Raw genomic sequence first — 6,031 nt, 5'->3', positions numbered from 1 at the left:
TTGGGGATTGGGCGGGACTTCGGCTTCGAAAAGTGCGGAAAGAGTTACAGGGAGGAGTTGGGAGAGGGAGGAAAAGGGAGAAGTGGGAGGAGGAGGAGGAGGAGGAGGATATAGGAGAGTGAGGTAGGTGGGGAGTGAGAGAGGAAGGGAGTGTGAGAGAGAGTACGAGTCTACATAGGAATTGGAGTGAATGCTGGCCTGTGAGTAGGTGGGAATGTGTGTGTGTGTGAGAGTGTAAAAGGAAGTTTGGGAGGGGAAATGTGGGTATGGTACTGGGAATTATAGAGATTCTCGCCCAAATTTCAATTACTTTAACCTGTTCTCGATTTCCAAAAGCTGTCGGTAACTGCAACTTCTCCCGGCTGGATGAAAACTGCTAAGCGTCTCCTGGTGTAACGCACACGCGCGCACACACACACACACACACACACACACACACACACACACACACACACACACACACACACACACACACACACACACACACACAGCAACAGCCACTAATTAAGCAGTTGGAAGAGAATTCCAAAGGAGAACAATATAAACTTTAATACGGTAAAAGCTTTTACAGATTCTAACCGAATTATACACAAGGAAAGAGCTACACTCGTGGAACCCTGTCTCTAATTCTTCAATTACCATACCTCGTTTTAAAAGTAATGTATGGTTCCAGCTTGGGTTGTATAATCTTTCAGACTATTCCAGGACTTCAAGCATTTTTATGGAAAACTGTATTTATTTTCTTCTTCAACCATGTACTGTTTTTCAACTTCTCCCTGTGATGTCCTCCTCTCCAAAAATTAAGAGATCCGCTTCCCTAAAAAATTCCATACTTTTTTTGGTGATGTGAACACCGCAATCAAGTCTCCTCTTTTTCTTCGGCCCTTGCTGATGGTGGCAGGTCAAGTGCTGGACGGAGTTTCTCCTCGCACGGCTTGTCCACAAGACCGGGAATCATTTTCGTCGCTTCTCTTTTATATTTTCTCGGTCCTGTTTATATCCTCCACTTGTACGGAGACTATGCCGCTGCAGCATATTCTGATTTAGGGTGGATTAGGGTCTTTTTTTCATCTTCTCTTTATCCATGTAGTTAAACGACAACTTTATGTGCTTCAGCTTTCCGTACGTTCTTAATATGTTTATCGGAAGACACGTCATCTCTCCTCAGCGTTCCCAGATCTTCCTCCTCTTTCGCATTTATAATTTTCCCACTTCTCATCAAATTATTGGGTTATTGATAGTCTCTTTGAGCTGTTCCCCGTTTCCATTACTTCTCATTTTCTATCACTGAAATGCATTTCCAATTCTTGTCTCTAGGCATGCACGGTGTCTAAACCTTTCTGCAGCAACTTACAGTCCTCCTCGGCTTTAACTCTTCGCATGATCTTTGCATCCTCTGCAAACATGTTTGTAGCAGACAGCAAAGAGAGAACGATTGAAGTGTGTTGCCGTACCGAAGAGCCAAAACGATCTTCTTCACGAAATCACAAAGGACAACAAAGACAAAGCAGTTCGGCAGAAGACCTTTCAGCTCATAACAAGGTTGGGTACAGAGAAGAAGAAAAGAATATATTAAAAAAAAAAACAAATAAAATAATTGAAGCAGACACAAACAACTAAGCATATAAATAAACAGGATAACATAACCCGACTCAGTCTTGAACCTTCGAGATTAACTCCATCTTGCCTCTTACGAAAACTTATTATATCCACTAACTACATGGTTGAAGAAAATGTTTCTATTTACTCGTTACCTTGCTCTACTTGTTTAGATTTATTAAATTCATTGATTCTCAACAGCTACTGTAAATCCATATTCAATATCCCTCAAAAAACCACGGCTATAATGGTGAACCTTATCAACTTTGTGCTCGCTAATGTTTGGAGATTTTATTCAGCTAAGGTCAAGACCCCTAGACGAAGGGGAAAAGTGATTTTATCATTACTATTATTACTTTGGACACCCTTGGAAGCTCTTGAAGAACAAGAGGAACTCACGGAAGCCAGTCCTGTTCGAAACCAAAAGTCTTCCGAAATGGAATGCTGGTTTCAGTCCTGGTACACAGAACATGGGATTGCATTCAAACCCAACAGCTGTGACTGATACACTAGCGGCGCGAGCATAAGGGGCCTCTTTTCTTTTAAGTATATGATCTGAGAAGTATGGTAGGGGTTACTAGGATGGATAGAGTGAGAAACGAGGAGGTGAGGAGGAGAGTGGGGTCGGAAACGATGTCATGTAGGGCTGATGGAATATTATTAGGATGGTTTGGACACAGGGAAAGAATGAGTGATGAAAGATTAGTAAAAGAGTTGTGAAAGGCAGAGGTAGAGGTAGTGAACATGAGAAGACGACCAAGGATGAGATGGATGGATATAGTGAAGGGAGTGTTGAACAAGAGGTAAATGTCTGTCGAGCAAGGGAGAAGGCAGGAGATAGGGAAGAATGGAGAATATATGTGTATGGATGATACTGCTATGCAAGGGAGGAATGGAGATGGGGGTAGGGCTTGTATGTGAATTATATTTTGACGCAGCCCGAAGGGATTTCTCCCCGTCTTCTCTTTTTCTGCATGAAGGGACGGAGAGGGGGGTCGCCAATTAAGTAAAGTGTCCTTACTGTAGATGAATGCGTCTTGTTGCATTGCGGTTGACCCAGGGCAGTTGGCGGATGCAGGGATGACCCGTCATCCACGAGGAGCTGAGATGGGAGCGTTGGAAAGGGTGATGAAGGGGAGTGAAATGGATGGGAATAAGTACATGCCTTTGATTTGGCTACCTCCCTTATACGGGGGAAAAAGTTCTTGGTATATAGATACATTGGTAATCCTTCTAGTATTTAGTCCCTACAGCAATATACCTTATATACTTGGTTAAGGATTGTATAAGGATAAGGATGCTATAGGGTGATTATATTCACCTCTGGGATAGGTTTAGGAAATATATAAATATATAACTAACTAAATAAGTAGATACTTAGATAAGTAAATGAATAATCACAAATTCAGAATTTTGCTATGGTGTTTATCTAAGTCAATTTGAATACTTCTAACTGTATACTCAAGTGCCTCAGCTGAAAGTTTATTCAATTCACTGAAAACGTCACTGGCAAAATTGTTTTTACATACTTCAAGGTCAAATCTGCGTCTTGACAGTTTTGGGCGATTTCACGTCCGGTACGTACCTTCACAGAACAAGATCTGGAAGGCGCATTTGTGGCGCTGCCCAAAGTGAATAGAATGGCTTGGCGTTCCCCATTCCATAGCCTTCTCCCCATGCTGAATAAAATAGCCCAATCTCCGTTGTCAGTAAGAGGAGAAACCTTTAGAGAGCGTCGTCGATGTTGAAGGCCTCTGTGGTCGAGGATGAAGACTTCGAGGATTCAAAAATTTCGAGAAGAAAAGGATGAAAATTCCAGGAAAGGGTTGCGCGAAAGGACTCGGAGAAGAAAGGTCTTTCCGATTACGGAGGAAACTGGGTTAAAAACAGAAAGACAGAATTGGGTGGAGGGTGAGGAAGGCTAAGGGGTTGAGAGGTAGGGAGTGGAGGAGAGCGAGGAAGAATAGAGGGGGTCAACTATGAAGGGAGAAGGACGGAGAAGGGAGAATATAAAGAAAGGAGGGAAGAGGAAGAAGAGAAAAGGGAGAAAGAAAGTGGTAGAGAAGGGTAGTGGCAGAGTAAGGGGGAGGTGAAGGGGGGAAATGGAAGAGGAAGGAAAGGGGGGAAAGGAGGAGAGAAAAGAGGGAGAGAAAAGAGGGGGAGAAAAGGGGGAGGGAAAAGGGAAAGAAATGGAGAAGAGAAGGAACGCAATAGAAAATGAATCTGGGAGAGAGGAGGAAAAGGGAGAGTGAAAGCAAGAAGGGAGAAGGGAAAAGGAGAAAGAAGAAAAAGAGGACGGAGTGGGAGGAGGAGGAGGAGGAGGAAGAGGAGGAGGAGGAGGAGGAGGGATGGGGATGAACGGAGGAAGGAAAGGGAGAGGAGAAAGATGAGGAAGATGGGGAGGAGGATGGGCGAATGATGGGGAAGGAGGACGGGGAGGAGGACGTGGAGGAGGAGAGGAATGAGAAAGGGGATTTGGAGGGAAGAGGAGGTTTGATTCGGGAGATGAAGCGAGGGCAGAGAGAGAAAAACAAATAAGAAAAGAGAAGCTGGAACTGGCATGACTACTGTGCGGAAGAAATTTGCTTCTTGCTTGGGGTTTCGATACCTGTCTACTTGTTATCCGATGGCTGTCATTTGCTCGGGCTTTGACAGGGCCGAGAAAAAGAATGAGAGGAGATAACGAGAGAGAGAGAGAGGTGGGAGAGAGCGAGCGAGCGAGAGAGAGAGAGAGAGAGAGAGAGAGAGAGAGAGAGAGAGAGAGAAGACAGAGGTGAGAGGGGAAAGAGAAAGAGGAAATACAGAAAGTGAGAGAAAGGAGAAAGCACAAGAGAGAAAAAGAGAGTGGGGGGGGTGGCGAGACAAATGGATATGCAAAGGTAGGGAGGGGACCGCAGGAGGAGGTGGAGACTATGGGAGGGCAAATGGAAGGCTGGGGACAGGAGAGGGCGAGGAGGGACGACGGAGAGAAAGGATGAAAGGGAAATGGGCCCGAGGAAATGCGGCCGGATTCTGTGGAAACAAAGAGGACGAAGAAGGAAGGAAGTAGGTCAAGCAAGAAGAGGAGGAATGAGGAAGAGGCGCAGGAGGGTAAGAATGAGGAGGAAAAAGAGGAGGATAAGAATGAGGACAAGGAGGAAGAGAAGGGTGACAAGGACGAGGAAAAAGAGGAGAGGGATAGGGATGAAAATGCGGATGAGAAAGGGGAAGAGATAGAAGAAAACGAGGAGCAGAAGAATGAGAAAGAGGAGGAAGAGGAGGATGAAGAGGAATAGGAGGAGAGCGAGGAGGACCAGTAGGGGTAATAGTGGTAGCAGTAGTAGTTGGAGGAGAATGAGTAAGAAGGAGGAGGAGGAGAAGGAGGAAAAGGAGGAGGAGGAGGAGGAGGAAGAGTAAGAGGAGGAAGAGGAGGAGGAGGAAAAGGAGGAGAGGAGGAGGAGGAAAAGGAGGAGAACGAGGAGGAGAACGAGGAGGAGGAGGAGAAGGAGGAGGAGAAGGAGAATGAGGAGGAGGAGGAGGAGGAGGAGGAAAAGGATGGGAACGAGGAGGAGAAGGAGGAGTAAGAGGAGGAGGATGAGGAAAAGGAGAAGGAGAATGAGGATGATTATTATTGTGGGAACCAAAGTGAAGGAGTGGTAGGATACCAGGAAGTACGGCGGGATGATCCTCAGAGCAGTACTGACCGGGGAAAATGACCCAACTATTTCATGGGCACTAATTTCAGTTGCTCCAGTAGCTCACAGCCATTTTTCTTTTTATTCAGATAATTTTTAAAATAAAATCGAAATATGAAAGATGTCAGGTCTGATGTTACCTGAAGGTTCTGTGCAAGACGTTGATAAATTTGTTTCGTAATCATCTTCTCTTATCTGGGACCTATTAATATCCAAACCCGCATTTAAGTTTTTACATTTACTAATACAACTTTGTGATGAGACACATTATGCATTGAAGACACAGCTGCTTAGAATCACAGCGAAACCTGGATTAAATGGTATATAGCGTGGTTGTTGGAACACACGCTCAGCGCCATTGTTGTTTTTTAAATTTATGAGCATTTAGTAATTTCTATTCCTAACAGTTGATGAGATAATCCCTATTAACGTGGAAAATATCAATGGCCTTTTATTTAATGTTGCTTTTGCCCATGGGGTTTGTAATCCTACGTTTATTCAATTATCATCTTATAGCTTATCTCCACAATAATTTTAAACTTCCGCATGGGAATAGTTATATTTTCTAGTTAAATTTTCTTTGTATCATATCAAAGGCAATATTATACTCTTTAGTTTGAATAACAAAACCATTCTGAGTATTCAAAAATGAGTTAGCATAATATATATTTGGTAATTTCACCTTCAAAAATGAGTTAGCATAATATATATTTGGTAATTTCACGTTCAAAAATGAGTTAGCATAATATATATTTGGT

This window comes from Oratosquilla oratoria, chromosome 35, assembly GCF_046742065.1.
Source record: "Oratosquilla oratoria isolate Oo_2021 chromosome 35, ASM4674206v1, whole genome shotgun sequence".
NCBI classification, from domain to species: domain Eukaryota; kingdom Metazoa; phylum Arthropoda; class Malacostraca; order Stomatopoda; family Squillidae; genus Oratosquilla; species Oratosquilla oratoria.
The sequence above is the reverse complement of the archived record's forward strand: the minus strand, read 5'-3'. Positions refer to the sequence as shown.